The sequence below is a fragment of the Anguilla rostrata genome, chromosome 6, assembly GCF_018555375.3.
Source record: "Anguilla rostrata isolate EN2019 chromosome 6, ASM1855537v3, whole genome shotgun sequence".
In the NCBI taxonomy this organism is placed as follows: Eukaryota; Metazoa; Chordata; class Actinopteri; order Anguilliformes; family Anguillidae; genus Anguilla; species Anguilla rostrata.
The window spans coordinates 48,688,724-48,705,890 of record NC_057938.1 but is presented as its reverse complement, the minus strand read 5'-3'; the positions used below and the strand labels follow the sequence as shown (position 1 = coordinate 48,705,890).

At 50.3% G+C, this 17,167-nt stretch overlaps 1 protein-coding gene and 1 long non-coding RNA gene across 5 annotated transcripts in view; one reads left to right on the top strand and one right to left on the bottom strand.

Annotated features, from left to right (window-relative positions):
• The window catches only part of LOC135257477 (uncharacterized), a 74,751-nt gene that overhangs the window by 38,378 nt on the left and 19,206 nt on the right, over nucleotides 1–17,167 (top strand). The window lies entirely within an intron of this gene.
• Nucleotides 1–17,167, bottom strand: part of msraa (methionine sulfoxide reductase Aa) — a 62,637-nt gene that overhangs the window by 33,306 nt on the left and 12,164 nt on the right. The window lies entirely within an intron of this gene.

Here is a 17,167-nt window from a genome sequence, read left to right as displayed (position 1 = left end):
AAAACTTGGCAGTATGCACAGGGAAGCAGAACCAGTCGACACGTGTCTGCGGTATGGGCCATATCTACACTAACACCAGGGCAAACACACCATATGCCCCCCCTGGCTACTCCCTAATACCCTAATTAATTGTGCAGGATTAAGACCTCCACCAGTTTCAAAAGCCAGTCGCACACCCTCCCGCCCCAACCCCAAAATAAATCCCTTTAAAGAGGCAGCGTTCTGTGGGGGCGATTTGCAGGTTGATCAACCCCAGACACCCGTTTGGGGCGTTTCGTATGCGCCACCAAAGGTGACTGGGTCGGCTTCGGAGGAGTATAGTCGTTCCCGGAAAGTTGGTTGCACACACAAGCTCCCTGCAATCATTTATTGGCCAATCAGCATCCCGAGAGCTGCCCTCAATCGAACCTCATCTTCCACGGCGATTCAGTGGCGCTAATGGAGACAGCGACTTAAGCGGAGATTCCTCGCGGCAGTTACCCGCGTAAACAAATCGATCAATGAAGGGAATGTTTGATCTTCTTGTATTATTGTTATTATTCCCCGGCGAGCGAGCACCTATCAGAACACCAGCACCATCTGGGCCAGCCGTGGGTCCGCCAGCCCGTTAAAGAATCGAGCGATCGGGACCGTTTTGCATTGAACAGCTGACCCTCATCTAAACCGCCTCGCCTTCAGCAGCGGCCAGCGGACCGCCGGAGTGCCGATTTCCATTCCGGATTGCTGGCAGGCCCGCAGCCCGGGCTGACGGCAAGCCGCTAGCGGGCACAGCGTGTTCGCTGGCAGGGAAACACTCCTGCCACGCCGAGGCACGTGGCATCGATGGAATCTTTGGCCCCGGTCCGAAGCTCTGCAGGCAGATGGCACCGTTTCCAGAGCTGACCGTGCTCTGCGCGTTGCGTCTTCACCGTGAAGGAAGTCGAGAGCTCTAGAACTCCACTGCGTTCAGTCACCAGTGGCGATTGGAATGTTCGGTTAAGAACGTTCTAATCTCGTATTTGTGACCTCACACTTTAAGGGGTCAACAAATTATTCGCCGCTGACCGTGTTTTCTCATGTTGCTGTTCACCATGGAGGAAGTCAGAGTTCTAGAACTCCACTGCTTTCAGTCACCAGCATGAAGGAGGTGCTGGTGCTTTGGCTCAGGTCACTGCTGTTGTTGTGCTGGATGTGAGGGGTTCAAACTGGGCACACAGGCACACGGGCAGGAGAGCCTTTGCAGTGCCGAGCTCCATCGATTACTCTGCGGTGGCTTGATGGATGACACAGTGGTCAAATACCCAATAACACCCCGGGCACCGTCCCAGAAGCTGCACAGAACTGCTGCTACGGCTGGACTTTGGGCCAGAATGAATCAGTTTTTTTTTAAGTCCATTGGCAAGCCTTTCTTTAATCTGAAGGACGATTACGTGTTATGAAATGAAAGTGTTTTGGAGGAGAAATGGAGACAACACATCCGAGAAAAGAGCTGTACTGGTGTTAAAAACCACACGATCTTAACCAGGCACCTAACTAATTAGATGACAATTCATATTGAGATGCAAGAACCATGATCAACCATGACCTCATCAAGAAATCTCTCTGAAAAATTTGAATGTGTGTGTGATTGGGGTTGGAAATTATAATCATAGCACAAATTGCCAAAACATCTAGCGACGGCTCTGGCCCTTCTTGGCCGCTGCTGAATGCCGTACTCCCCTGGCTGAGCCTTACCTCCATTTTGTTGCCGTCCAGAAAGGCTCTGGTCAGAAAAAGGACACACCGTTTATTTAAAGGCATAACACGCAGGGGATGCGGAAACAAACACGGGGGCTGGAACCGCCTTCCAAGAGAAGATAATCCAAGGCCCGGTAGAGCAGCAACACAACAGCGTAAAAGACAAAAAACAACCTCCCTCAAACCACGACCGCAAAAAAAAAAAATAGCTTACACAGCCAAAGGGTCTTAAACCCGTTACACAACACAGCCATTAATGTCCACCGAGGTGGCTGCTGGATTTGGAGGAGCGTTATCCCTCTGTGGAGTAAGCGCACTGGAGCCCCAACTCCCCCCCCCTCACCCGGAGAGCCTCCGTTCAGCCTGGCCGAGAGCACTCCCCCCACCACGAATCCAATTTAAAAACGCAGCGGGACATTAACTACCCCCACTTTAACGACGCGCTCCTCTGTTTTAATTCAAGGCCAGGGATGGCGAGAGCGGGTTCAGGCGGCTGCTGCCTGCACTTTTCCTGCTACGCGGCGATAGCGAGCGCGCTACTTGTTAGCCGCCCGGCGTAGCACTGTTGGCGCTGTTGGGGTAGCCGCCGATTCGGCACTTCAGACGAAGGCGCCCCGCGTTGGCGCTCTAGCCTCCACTGCCCACTGGGACTGGCATTATGGCCTCTTCCGAAACCTGGGCGTGTCACTGAAGGGCCAGTTAGAGTGGCACTGCACAGGAGCGTGGAGGAATCCGTACGGTAGCACTGCAAAGATTTGCCATGTGCAAATAAGCAGATCTTGTTTGTCCCTAGAAGGGCTAAATCAACACCTGGAACAGCCATTGCATAATATGCAAGATAATGGGCTTCATTCACAAAACGTTTCTTAAATCATTCTTACTTTTGTTCTTAAAAATGTTCCTATGAAAGACCAATATGGGATTCATGACATGTGCAGGCCTTTGTTTTTGCGGATATCCCAGGTGTATGAGATGATGAACGCTGCCTGCTAGCCTAAGGAAACAGCCATGAACAAATACAGATGAGAAAAAAAATGATGAATGCCAAAATGTTCTTAGAAACATTCTTTACGCACAGTTTTACGATCAAATGTGATCGTACGAATGTTTCATGAATGATGGCCCATTGTGTTTGTCCACAACAATTACTTGAGTGTGTCTAAAAATGTAAGTCCAGTATGAAATGGCTGGGTGAGATTGAGGTGAGTCACACAAACCGCACGTTAAACTCTCTCTGGCCAAGCGGCGTCACATTTAATCAGTTTTTAGCGGGGCGCTCTCGACGCCGGCGGGACGACTGTTGGCCGATCATTAAGACATATGGCACGTCGTTCATCAGCTGGTCTGTGACGCCTGACAGCGAGCGGCGGAAGCCATTGTCTCGCTGACAGCGGCTTTGATTGACAGGCACGGCCATGATGGACGAGCCCCAGGAGTGGGGAGTTCCCCAACACTATCGGCACCGGCAGGGGTCCCCCTTCCCCCGGTCCCCTGGGCTGTGCCCTCTTTTTTTGGGGGGGGGTCCCTCAGGACCCGACCTTGGCCGACCTGCTCGGGGGACCCCGGTCGGCGTGGCAAGCGACCAGATGCACTCTGCCTTCTGGGGGCCACGGACGCACAAAAGAGAAAAAAAAAAGCCGTTGGTTTTTTCCTTTTCTTTCTTTCTTTTTTTTTTCTTTAAAGGGCCACAGGGATGGGGGGGGGTGAGGGGGCAGTGTAGCAGTCTTCCTCTCCGCTGGGTCCCCCCCCCCACCGGGTCACAATGACGCACCCCCGAGGAGGCTGCCGTTTCAATGGCTCCGTCAGGAAGGGGGGGGGGGGCGGAGAACTGAAAGGATTCAAAGTGCCGGGGCAATTAGGGTGTCCCGAGCACTGTGCATCTCCCGCGGCCACTCAAGACACGAGCATCATCCTATTCAATACGCCCTCCTCGCTGGGCCCTCTTTGTGCAGGTCTGGGATGCGCTCTCTCTCTCTCTCTCTCTCTCTCTCTCTGTCCCTCTCTCTCTCTCTGTCCCTCTCTCTCTCTCTCTCTGTCCCTCTCTCTCTGTCTCTGTCCATCTCAATAGGCGGCTGACTGCATTTGTTTAAACGCGCTGTCGAGGCCCAGGTCACCCTCCAGGACGGAAGGCTCGTAAGCGAAGCTCGGTCGTTGTTCCGGGCCTCGGCCCTCGCCCCAAGGCTTCGCGAATAAGCCCCCCCCGGCAGGGCCCGCGAAGACGAGCGGACCTTCCTCATCGGGGCTTTTTAAAGAAGACGGAAGAGGAGGGAGAGAGAGATGTTAGCGCTTTATAATGACAGCGTTTACTCCATCCTTCCTCTCCCCCTCCCGAAGGGGGGAGCGAATCCCCGCTGTTTGACAGGGCCGCGTTTGAATCGACGCGGCGCCTGGGGAACGTTTTCGGGCGCCGAGCGAGAACGCCGCACGGGTTCGGTTTGCGGTGAACGCACGCGGGACGGGGGGATGGGAGGGAGCGCAGAGATGCTTTAATAAAATATCTGCACGGGGTCACTTCTTAAAACAGGCCTTAAATCACACTGCAAACAGACCCGCCGTCCGGTGATCTTTCCCCAGTGCCCCGATACCCAGCCGTCTTACAAAACACAGAATGCACTGCAGAGCTTTTAAGTTTGAAGTACATTACCTGTGTGTTTACTGGCTTAGGGGTTATGGAAAAACCTACACGGAGCTCTATAGTGCTGCAAAAATGCTTAATGGATATGGCATTATGGGAACGGAAGAAAGATAACAACGCATAAGAAAAAGACTCTTGAAATCATAAAATGTACGAGGAAGCTCAGGCATATTTGTGTATGAAATTTTAACTTCAGAATTACTAGCTTTCAGCAGGGAGAAGAGAGCAGAACATGTGTGTCCGGGTGCAGCAGTACCCCCGGTGCGATTTGTCAGAGTTGAACAGCTGAAATTGTGAAAGCCAATCAGGGATGCCTGTGACCTTGACATGTGACCTTGTGACCTGCAGTAGCGTTTCTGGTGACCAGTGAAGCAGTCCAGATCAAAATGCAAGCTTTGTGATTTGTTGTCATGCTGAAGCTTTGGCTGGTCTGACACTGCTATTCAAGGTTCTATTCAGGATGTCCATATATGGATTGATATATAAGTATAGAGTGATTTTTATGTGTTGAAAAACATTGTGATTACAGCCTACTATTTACAGCCTATATTTAAAGCGTTTACTTTTTTAATCAGTTGTATTCAGTTTTGTTCAATGTGTCAAAATTCAGCCACCAGCCTACCAGCCAGTCTATGACAAAACAATTAGATTTTTAAATTTAAGATTTAAAAAATGAACAATAACTGAAGCATCTTTTCACCATTTGACCCCTTCAAAATTGTATGAAAATTTTTCTCTATGTTTTCTTGGACAATTAATTTCAAAAAAGTAATTTCCGTTAAAACGTCTTATTATAGCACCAATTCATACACAATAAACTGAAGCAAAATCTTTTGCACCACTTCATTTTAATTCAAATTCTGTTTCAATGCATTAATCATGTCAATAGGACCTAATCTCGGCATTACCGATATCCACTTGACTGAGTCAATCTGAACGATGTGCTGTGTTGAATGGAATAAAACATATTTCCAGCTGGAATATGCAGCTATAGATGTGCTTTGCCAATTCAGTCTTTGGATTCAGGCATATTTTCAGCGTATTATAGCTTTCAAAAGGATGAGGGTAAAGTGCTGCAAAGAAAATTCAGCGATGAAGAACTGGTTGCTGTGCAAATTTTTTTACTGCTACATAAAAATGTGCATTAAAAATACGTTCTCGTCTTCGGCCGATAAACAGAATTCTACGTCTTGAGAAAATATTTCTGTTATTGCTCGGATTCATTTCTGACAAGACGGCATCTAGCCCAACGTGTGGACGAGGCAGGAAAAGGGTTGTCCCGTGCGGTTAATCTTTGGAAAGGCATAAAACGAAAAAAGCTAAAAGCTTTACGCAAATCGATGTTAACCATTATTTTGACGTTGCCGTGCCGACGATCGCGTGGAAAATAAAAATCTACAGCTTGCAGAAAAAAAGGGGGGGGAAAAATGGACTGTGATCCAGCCTGTAACAGATGAGTTCTTGTCTTGGTGTGGCAATCAGCAACTCAATAAGTAATAACCATTCACCTTGGCCGGTTCCACACCATTACACCACCACTGATGATGACTCAGGAGACTCCACTGTTGCAATCACTGACAGATTTGGAGGAAAAAAAAGCAGGGAAGAGGAGAGGGAGGGAGGGAAGGAGGGAGGGAGGGGAGAGGCTGGGAGGGAGAGGAAGAGAGAAAGAGAGATGAGAGGAGAAGCGAAAGAGTGTAAGAGAGCGGTTGAAAGGGAAAGAGAGCTGAGAGAAACAGAGAGAAATAAGAGAAGACAGTGCCAGCGCTATGGTGTTGACGCCCTCCCCGTATAGATAAAGCATTCAGCACCACTGCTCCTGCTGCTGAATGTTTTATCCATATGTCTAATAGAAACCTCAGCACTCAGCCTCAGCTCTGATAAGAGCCAGTTACACTGCGATGGGCAGAGCCAGACCGCTTCCACAGTGAGCCACAGTCAGGCGGGTGTGTGTGTGTGTGTGTGTGTGTGTATGTGTGCATGTTTAGGTGTGTGTAAGTGTATGTGTGTGTGTATAGCTCTGTGTGTGTGTGTGTGTCTGCATGTGCAGGTGTGTGTGCATTTGTTTGTATGTGTGTATGTGTGTGTAAGTGTGTGTGTTTAGGTGTGTGTGTGTGTGTGTGTGTGTGTTGGTGAGTGTGTGTATTTGTTTGTATGTGTGTGTGTAAGTGTGTGTGTTTAGATGTCTGTGTAGGTGTGTAAGTGTGTGTGTGTTGGTGAGTGTGTGTATGTGTGTGTTTTTAAGTGCGTGTGTGTGTAGGTGAGTGTAGGTGAGTGTGTGTGTGTTGGTGAGTGTGTGTGTATGTGTGTGTGTGTGTGTGTGTATTAAAGCACACAAGGGAAAAACACTGGATGCTGATTCCGGGCAGAGCTGATCTCTGGCCTGCTGCGGGTCTGAATGCAGCAGATGTGAGCGTCCCGCTCAGGCCAGGAGCAGGAGGGTCCTCACAGCGCCCGTTTCACAAGCACAGCAGCCCTCGAGAGCCCTGCTGACAAACTGCCTCGGTCCTGGCAGGGCCCTCATCATGGCCTCACTTACTCATCCCCACATTTCACACATTACCCGTTACTTAGCGGGATCTTCTCTTAAACGCCACGCCCCGTCTTCCTGTCATAAGCCGGCTGGTTAAAGGGGCAGTTCGCCCAAAATTAAAAATAAAATAAAGTGATGTTTCCGCTTACCCAGAATGCTATGTATCCACCCAGACCGTTTCGCTGATGATTTGATGAGCTATCCGCTGCGGCTCACTCTGATACAGCGGACCTCAACAGGGCCATGATGTGTATGGCGATCAAAGATTTGAATTCGAAAAAAGGTATTAACTCTCAATGGAAATATTTGGATGGATAGAGAAGTAGAAATATAGCTTTATTTTTAAGCCCTATGGTACGTCTTACTGAGCACTTCCAGGCTTACTGAGCACTTCCAGACTTTAGGGAGATGCACTGAACGCTGCCGCGGTGTAGAAACGTTAATTAAGCTTCACAGTAGCTACCTATTGTTTCTCCTGGCTAGCGGCACACAACATAAAAACCTGTCTTGTTTTTTTTTTTTTTTCCCTGAGTCAAACACTGCATAAGACCCCTGAGCCATTACAAACCAATAGCACTCCAGCACCACGCTATTAGCGAAAAGAGGCTCGCCACTGTCAGCAATTACCGCCCCACTCGAAAGTGACCCGCACGTTAAAAAAAAAAAAACGGGTACGTCCGAAATCTGGCGACGTGTGGAGCGTGTGCACGCGTCTGAACACGTCACACAGAGCAGAATATCCAGCGGTTGGCGGAAATTAAAAAAAAAAAAAAAAACATGGGGTAACCATGGCGGTAAACTTCTCTCTGTCTGGCTTCAGCCCTGGTGAGAATGAAACCCTGAAGACTGTATTGGTGGCACACTGCAGCGGATTTAAATTCACTCAGCCAACAGAGACATATAACACTCGCAACTGTTTTTGTGTTTATTTACAGTGCAGCGCCATTACCGCAACAAGCGTCGCAGAGAACGTTAAATAATCACAGGGAGTATTCGCTGGTGATAACGAATGATGCATTAAGTGACGACTACATTTAATGACAGCACAACATTTAGCCATGCTGGTTGTAGTTCACCCCAGGAAGTAGAGCTTTCCGTGGCTGCGAATGTCTTTCTGCAAAAGACTGCTAATCGTGTGGAATTTTCACTTACTTTATTCATTCTATATTTAGCCAGGCTGAGTTCCTCGGGGTGTAAAATGATACGAAAAAAAAGACGATCAGTTGAACTACAGAAGCACGATATTCAAAAACGGCGGATTTGAAATGACAGCCATTTCCTACAGGGTCTACATGGTGGACAGCATGGTGCACATCACTAGACAACTGGAGACAAACTGAGCAGTCACATCATGACTACGTGACATTTTATATCTCAAGAATTACATAAAGCAAAATTAGTGTAGGAAATGACAGGGAATGGTTTAATTGCTTAAAACCTTTCCATTCGTCGTTGCTACTGAAAACACAATATCATTCCGTGATGGCTTGAGAACAGGGAAAACAACACCAGAGAAAAAGACAGCTAAGAAAATTAGCTTTGAAATGATACAAAAATAAAAATAGAAAAACAATATCGCTGACACTGGAACCAATCCTGTTGCAAATTACAGCACATGAATAGACTTGTAAACTAAACCTTGAGTGTCCTCTATCCTTTTCATGTTAACTATTCAATAAGGCTTGATAAACCAAAGTTCTGTGTGTGTGTGTGTGTGGATTCGTATGGACTTTGACATCAAGTAGTCTCTGCATTGATAAATAGGGTTCATTGTTGCGTTTAACTGTAATAACAAATAGAGACAATTAAACAAAGTTAATGTGTATGTGTGTAGTCTAGCAGGTCTATCAAACCTCTCAAGACATGTTATGTGAATTTTTGTAAAATTGAGTGAGTACACTGCAGCCCTCTTCTCTGTATTACAGAACTTTAAGGATCCCTCATGTAATTTCTAAACATGTCTCTTTTAGATTTATTCATCTCATTACTTAGTGTCTGTTTTTATGTTCAGCACGCTAATATAAAGATCAGGAATAACTATACAGATCATAAATTGATATTTTATTTTATAAAGCTTACTGTGTAAGGCTCAAAGGCTGTCCAACTGAAAAATGTATAGACTTTGGCCAGACATTCCTGTACAAGCATACGATACCAGTCTTTTTCTGTCGTGTTACAGTCCATTGGTTTGCCTACATTTAGCCTAATTTACTCGCATGTAACTTGTACTGGGCAGCACGCTTGGGAAAAAGATACTTCGAGCTCCTATTGATATATAAATGTAAAATAACAGCAGGGTGTGAAGTTAAAGCAGACTGAATTAATGATTGAATAGATTTTATTTTTGGGGGGGGGAGGCGGGGGGGAGAGATTTTACTTGCACTTAGACATTCGGCATGCTCTAGTCTTCTCTAATCTGTCGTCTGTGTGTCACGGACTGGGAAAAAGAAAAAAAAAAAATACATCAAGCCACAGAGCCACTATCTCCTCACGCACAGAGGGGAGTCTGAAGAAAATCATCTTCTCTTTCTCTCTTTCTACGATACGCAGAAAAGAAATGAGTGAATTCACAGCCACTTTCCCCTGGCTCGACTACATACTAGCCTTCACCGTGTAGGGCAGTGGTGTCCAGCCTTAATCTGAAAAGGCGCTGGTTTTTTTGTTTAAGCCCAGCGCTAAGACACCTGATTTCTACTCTTCAAGGCCTTGATTGAACACCGCGGCGGGTTAATTAGTCAAATCGGTGTGTCGTAGCGCTGGGCTAAAACAAAAGGCTGCACCCACACCGGCCCTTTTTGGATAAGACTGTATGCCCCTGATGTAGGGTCTCTCTCTCGCTCTCTCTCTCTACCTCTCTCAATTTTCAATTCAATCCTTCACTATCTGGTCTCTCTCTCCTCCCCCTGATTAGGGTCTCTCTCTCTCTCTCGCCCTGATGTAGGGTCTCTCTCGCTCTCTCTCTCTACCTCTCTCAATTTTCAATTCATCTTCTCTCTCACCCTGATCTAGGTCTCTCTCTCTCTCTCTCCCATGATTAGGGTCTCTCTCTCTCTCTCTCTCCCCCTGATTAGGGTCTCTCTCCTCTCTCCCCGATTAGTCTCTCTCTCTCTCCACCCCTGATCTAGGGTCTCTCTCCTCTCTCTCTCTCACCCCCTGATGTAGGGTCTCTCTCTCGTCTCCTCACCCCTGATGTAGGGTCTCTCTCTCTCTCTCTCTTCTCTCTCCCCCTGATCTAGGGTCTCTCTCTCTCTCTCTCTCTCTCTCTCACCCCTGATGTAGGGTCTCTCTCTCTCTCTCTCACCCCTGATGTAGGGTCTCTCTCTCTCTCTCTCACCCCTGATCTAGGGTCTCTCTCTCTCTCTCTCTCTCTCTCTCTACCCTCTCTCTCTCTTTCACTTATATCTCTTCTCTCTCTCTCACCCCTGATCTAGGGTCTCTCTCTCTCTCTCTCTTCTCTCTCTTCCCCTGATTAGTTCTTTCTCTCTCTCGCCCCTGATGTAGGGTCTCTCTCTCTCTCTCTCGCCCCTGATGTAGGGTCTCTCTCTCGCTCTCTCTCTCTCTACCTCTCTCAATTTTCAATTTCAATTCTCTCTCTCTCACCCCTGATCTAGGGTCTCTCTCTCTCTCTCTCGCCCCTGATGTAGGGTCTCTCTCTCTCTCTCTCTCTCTCTCCCTCCCCCCCCCCCTCAGTCTGACGGGCCGCGGGCCCTGTTTGCTGTGACCTAAATCTGCGCGGCGTGTGATTATGCGAGCCCCTGCGCGGGGGAGATACCGCAGCGCCGCCCCGCCCCGCCCCGGCAGCCCGGTCCCCGCGGCTCGGGTTTGGGGCTGCGGCTAAACCGACGAAAACGCCGAGCCTCACGGTCAAGTCCGGGTTCACACGGAGCTCCTAAAAAACCCCATAATTAAATGAAAGAGTCCGCTTTATGTGAACGATTTAATAAAGCTTAAAAGTCGTGATAAACCGAGCATCTTTAAATTTATATACGGTACGTGAGTGTGTGCGTGCAATGATATGTGGTTGCATGTGTGTGTGTGTGTGTGTGTGTGTGTATGCATGTTTATATTTATTGCCAAAAATGCCAAAATGCATCATGGGGGTGGGGGGAGGGAAAGGCTTATTCATTCTCTGAAAAAAAAAGGACAAAGCATTTTAGATGCCCCACTGGGAGGAAAGAAAGCCAGGGTTTGTTAATAACGCAGCTTAGTAGTGCAATAAAACCTGCTCAGCTAAGAATCATTAGAAAATAGCCTGACTCCGTTTAATTGTAAATCAAGTTTAAGAACTGCCTGGAGAGTCATCATTCAGCGCATCCAATGAATAAAGGAAAAATCCATTAGCTGGCAACTATTTTATTGGAAAAAGAAATTCCACAACAAAAGGGGGGGGGATGGGATTGGTGGGGGGTGGGGGGTGGGGATGGGATGGGGGGGGGGTTTGGCTAAATGGTCCAGGCGTGCGCGCTGCGTTAAAAGCGGGTCGTACGGCCCGCGGCGGGGTGCCAAGCGGGCGTGTCACGCGGCAGCGGGCCCTGCGCGTCCCGGGCCCCTGCAGGCATCGGAGGCGCGGGGAGCGAACCCCCCAACGAGCAAGCGGGCCGGCGGGTGAGAGAGGGAGCGAGGGAGCCTCTCACCACGATGTACGCGCAGGCGAGCCCGGGCCCCGCCCTGCAGCTCTCTCCGCTGGCAGGGGTCCTGGTGCTGACAAGAGCGGACGAGCCAGCAGCTTCTGACGCCGTTCCACCGTCGCGCGGCCTAAACTTAATTCGGTTTTCGGGCTTTCTCGACTCCACTGTAGTTACTGATGATTTGTCAGCGCCCCGCTCTTTTTTTCCTTTTTTTTCTTCACGAAAATGTATGGCTCGTAGTGGCCGACGCCGGCGTGCTCGGCCGAGATTCCAGACCCCCCTGCTGCTCGACACCCCTGCTGCTCGTCGCCGTTGCTGCTCGACGCCATTGCTGCTCGACGCCGTTGCTGCTCGGCGCCGTTGCTGCTCGGCGCCGTTGCTGCTCGACGTCGTTGCTGCTCGGCGCCGTTGCTGCTCAACGCCGTTGCGTAGCTGAATGAAAACGGTTTCGCATCACGGCCTCGGAATCCTTTCCCGCGGAGCCGCGTTAAACGCGCGGGTTTTTTCCCGAAGCGCGGGCGGAAGGAGAAAGGCCGGATTTCCTCCGGCGAGGTAGCGGTTGAGATCAGCCGCTGGACGGCGGCGTGAAGCGGGGGAGCGGCCGACCGCGCCCATTTCAAAGGCCTCGCACGAAAGCGCTCGCACCTGCCCAAAATCGACGCGTGACATTTCAGCAGGGAGATGGGCCAGTAATTCAGATTGAGCGTTCCAAATGCGAGGGGTGAAAAGAAAATAGGGAATACAAAAATAAACAGGGACACCGTACAAATCCAGGAGGAGCTACAGAAACGAATGGTATTTTAAAAATAAAATAAAAACAATTTCTTATTTAATCCCCTCGGTGGACCGCGAGAAGAAGAGAAGAAACCCAGAGGAAAGAACTCAAAAAGGAAAACAATTGCTGCAGTTTCTTTTCATTCTTCACAAATAACTGTGTGAGATGTTTCACAGAAACAAGGGGAGGGAAGAGAAACACACACACACACACGCAGGAGAGAGGGAAGGCCACATTAATTGTCGCTGACAAAAAAAAAAAAAGGAGAGAAAAAGAAAACAGAAATCGCATTTGATTTCCCGCTCACAAGCCTCAGCAGCGGGCGAAGAGAAAGACAGCTCCTCGGAGGAGCAGGTGGATAATGGAGGACGCCGCGGAGACGGCGAGCGGCAGGGTCCAAGAGGCGCAGGTGTCGGGGAAGGGGGGGGGCTTTTGAGCCCGAAATAAAAAGCGGCCCGGCGCGGAATGTTTTAGCGCGGGCCCCGAAACCGCGAAGGAGCGGCGGCGTCTGCGGGGCGAGCCGCAATCAAGCCGCTTTTCTTCGGCGGGCATAATGGGGGCGGTTCAGCTTCGGGGGCTCGTCTACCTGCAATTAAGGCGGCTTAAAAAAAGATAATTGTGCCAAAAGCGCCGGGCAGCTGCGTCCAGGGACTCCCGCTCCTTTTGTCGCGCCGCGCCGAAGACAACGCATCCCATTATCGCCGAGCGGCACCTTTACCCGTTTGTCAGAATCTATTGAGCAAACAGACTCCCTCTTAATGGGAGGCGGTAAATTCCAAACTTGTGATTCCGCCTGCGCTCGGCGCGTTAGCCGTCAACCGCGACCGAACGCACGATAATTATACACCAGGAGGCTAGGCTACAGCCAGAGGCGTTGTTTCAAACGGGTACGGTGAAACGTAAGATCCTCGGCGTGCACGCGTGCGTGTGTTTAACCAAAGTTGTACGCATAGTAGCTTGCGTCGACTGAACATATCATCAGAGGCCCGATGGCGCGTTCTGCTTTGTTGTTAAGGCCTACGAATGTTAAGTTAACAGAGAAGCCATCACAGAAGTCCAGACGGTTCTGACTTTCGTTCAAAGACAAAGACTTTTTGTTCTGCCGAACGCTAACACGGAGAGAGGCTCACGCGGAGCGTTCCAAATTCGGCCGTACGCGCTCTTCTCCCGCACTTCCTGTCAGTTCGGGCTCTTTGGATTAAAGAGGCACGGTTGAAGGCTCGCCGGTCTCCACGGCAGCTGCCGCTCACTCGCTCGCTCGTCCGTCCCGACAGGAGAGAGGCCGTCGCGATGCAAATGAGCGATCGCGTTATTTCCCATGGTGCACCCTCACTCCGGTTGTCACTCAAAACGCCCTCCCCCTCGCTCTGCAATATCGCCGCAGAAAACGGCCCAGCTGTGTTTTCCGCCTCCTAATTGGGTTACCTGGAGTAGGTAGAGATCGGGGATTGCATTACGCCGCCCCGGTAATTTAATTCGCGGCCTGTCCTGCCGCGCCCCGGGTCGAGGCGCATTCTTCCCGTTTCCGAAGAAACTTCAGACAAAACGGGAAATCTGCTGCCTCCGTGTTTCGGAACCTCCTTGAAACCCGTCAGTTTGTCTTTACTTCCTGTGTAAGGCTGTCGCCAGCCGGGGCGGCCCACAGCGAGAACGCGAATGACATGAAAGGAGCGTCTCCCGGATTGCGGGAAATTAAAAGATTAGGCAGAAATTACTGGGGCGATAAAGATCCTCAGATCGTAACCGAGATCGGTCGTTTTTTAAAATGTTTTATCTCGAGACGGATGCTGGTCTGTAGATCTCGGTACGGAATCGTACAGAAGCCTGCGTTCCCGAAGAGCGCTGAGCTCGCGTGACCTTTCAGGTTCTATTCGCCGAGCTCGATTTGCAGAGCGCTGAGAAATTAATCTCCGCTTCAACATGTCCTTTTTTTTTTTTTTTGGCGCGCCGCGGCTGCACGTTTGAGCTGGGGAGCGTGAGCGTGAGCGACGGGGTCGGTCAGGCTGAACGGGGGCAGCACACGCTCGGGGTGCACAGAGCGCGCTCAGAGCGTGGCAGGCGGGCAGCACCCGAGATCCGGTGCACTGTCCATGCAGCCAATCTCCCACCCCAACCCCTCCCCCCACAACTAAAAATGAAAAGAGAGGGTGGTGTCGGTTGTCGTTTGAATGAGCGTGATTTAACTCGAGGAAACGCACAGGAAAGGCTCCGCCCATCTTGATCCGGACTGAACCGCGCGCGGCTCAGCTGGGCGCGTTTCAACCCCCCATAACCCCCCCCCCCCCATCCGAAATCAGCGCGGGGGCGGGGCGCCCCGAGAGCCATATCTGGGGGACCGTTCAGGAAGCGAGCGGTAATCAACGGCGTGCCACGTGTCCCGTCCGCGGCAATCAAAGGGGCGCAGCGGAGGGTGTGGAGTCAGCAGCCCTCAGCTGGGCCGCCTCCCAAAACAGTCCCCTCGCCGCTCATCGACCAGCTGCCAGGGACAACAAGCGCATTTTAATAAAGCCCGCGCACCACATTACAGTAATGGAGAGAGAGAGAGAGAGGGTGGGTGGGAGGGAGTGAGAGAGCGAGGGAGAGAGAGAGAGGGAGGGAGGGGGAGAGAGAGAGAGAGTATTTGTGTGTGCATGCATACACGTGCATGGGGGAGTAGGAAGCGGGAGCTTAAAAGTAAAAGACAGAAAGAGAGGGAGGGAGAGAGAGAGCGAGAGAGAGCGAGGGAGGGGGGAGAGCGAGAGAGAGCGAGGGAGGGGGGGTGAGAGTGAGATCCGCATTGGATCAAAAGTAATTATTCACAGCAGGAGGCTGCAGAGTTAATTCGACCAATCAGAGCGCAGAGTGGGGGATGGGGAGAAGGAGAAAGAGAGAGGGAGAAAGAGAGAGAAATTTGGTGAAATATAGAAACCCCTTTAAAGTTGCACTTGCATTCCTAACACACACCACCAAAAAAAACTTCACACAGACGTATAGAGAAATTATTAATAGGATGGGCAAAGAGAAGATTTTAATATTTCCAATATTAATGTGTGACACGCCGGAGTCTCACATTAGCAGCGTTTTGTAACAATGCAACAACAACAAAAAATCTGCCTGGTGATTCACAGGGAGGAAAAGCCACAATGAGCTTCAGCACATCTAGCACAACTGGAAATGAAGCAGGGCTTTGTTGTGGTGATTACATTAGCCACGCGCGCTAGCTCGTATTATTGCTGCTGCAAATATCAGAGGAACCCAGCAGCCCGCTGCAGCGAAACCGAAGAGGGAGGCTCTTAGCCCTGATTCCTGAAGGCTATCTGCGGCTTGCAGCCACCGTGCAGATGTGAAATTTGGGACAATCCGGTCACCTCACCCCCCCCCCCCAGCACTATTAATAAACGGCTCCTTTCCGCAGAGCAAACAGGCTGCACAGAGTTCCATTTGAACTTTGCCGATGTATATATAGATATACACACACATACTGCATATATATATTTTTTTTTTCCTCTTTTTTTTGACAGTACGACAGCGGGATAATGGGACGAGTTGTCTTCGGAGGGGTGAGGCATGCCTGTGCCTTCATCTCCCGCTTTTGTGTCAACATCAAACATGGCCTCTCCGACTCCTTGCGGTCTCCCTCTCTCTCTCTATCTTTCTCTCTCTCTCTATCTTTCTCTCTCTCTCTCTTTCTCTGCGTGCAAATTAAAGCACTGTTTGCCACCCCAGAGGTAAAAATATGGGCACGGATGCGGTCCGGGTCCCGAGACACACGCAGGCCATCTTTAATTCCCTCAGTTCTCTGTTCGGCGAGGCAGGTGTTGTGGATTTCGTCCAGCAGACGTGGGAACCAGCCGCGGCGTCAGCGCGTTTCGATACAGCGTTTTGTGAAGGCCCGAGCCAGACGTCTCTCCGCTGATGTTGTCCTAGCCCTGTCCTGCAAAAGCTTCTCCAAGCCCTTCAAATTCTAATTAACCTGCGCAGAGTTTGCAGGAGACGCCCTGTAGCTGTGTCATCGAAGCACGGACGTTACCGAGCCGCGACACCCCCGCGTTGTGGCCAATCGTACGCGCCAAACCGAGAAGACTCATTTTCGGAAAGAACGCTGATAACAGCTCACGCCAAAGAAACTCAACCAATGTTCAGCAACCCTAACTGCTGGCAGCACGCACAGATTATCAGATTTGAGGGAATATCTAAAAAAAAACAATTAGTTATTAGCTTGGCAGAAATTATTATACTTAGGTCCACTGTTTAACTTCAAATTTTTTACATGTACCACCTATGTAGTGTGGTTAGGCTGTTAGGAGGCGGAGCCTGGTGCTGGTCATGTCAATTATAGCCAACTGAGGTTCCGTGTTGTCACCGTGATTTGTTTGTAAAGGGGCTAGTGAGAGGCAGCATTACTTCCCCTATTACTTGCCTCCTGTATCCGTGACCAGCAGACACCCCGACTGGGGGTGGGGAGGTGGGGGGGCATAAATGCACTTCACCTTCCTGGGGTTCTCCAGCACCACAAGCCCCTGTTGAGCGGCGCTGATCCCCCCCCCCCCCCGGACCACTTATCCGCGCGCGGCTGTGCGATCCGCCCTGCAACATTAGACAAACGGCAGCCGGCAGACAGACGCAAACATTACAAGCAACGCTAATCTAATGCCCTTAATGGCATTCCCCTTCCCGACCCGCCGCGCGCCAGGAGCGGAAACCCGGCGCGGTCGATCGCGGAGCCGCGCCGCCGGTGCACAGACGCCAGGGCTGCGCTCACGCGCGCACAGCGCAGAGTGGAGGGTTTCTCACAAGCCAGGCTGACGTTATCGATGCCAGTACATTACGCCACTCAGACGGGGTTGCATAACAAATGGCGAGGAAGTCCAACTGCCGTCATCGCACCGTTATGGCTGGAA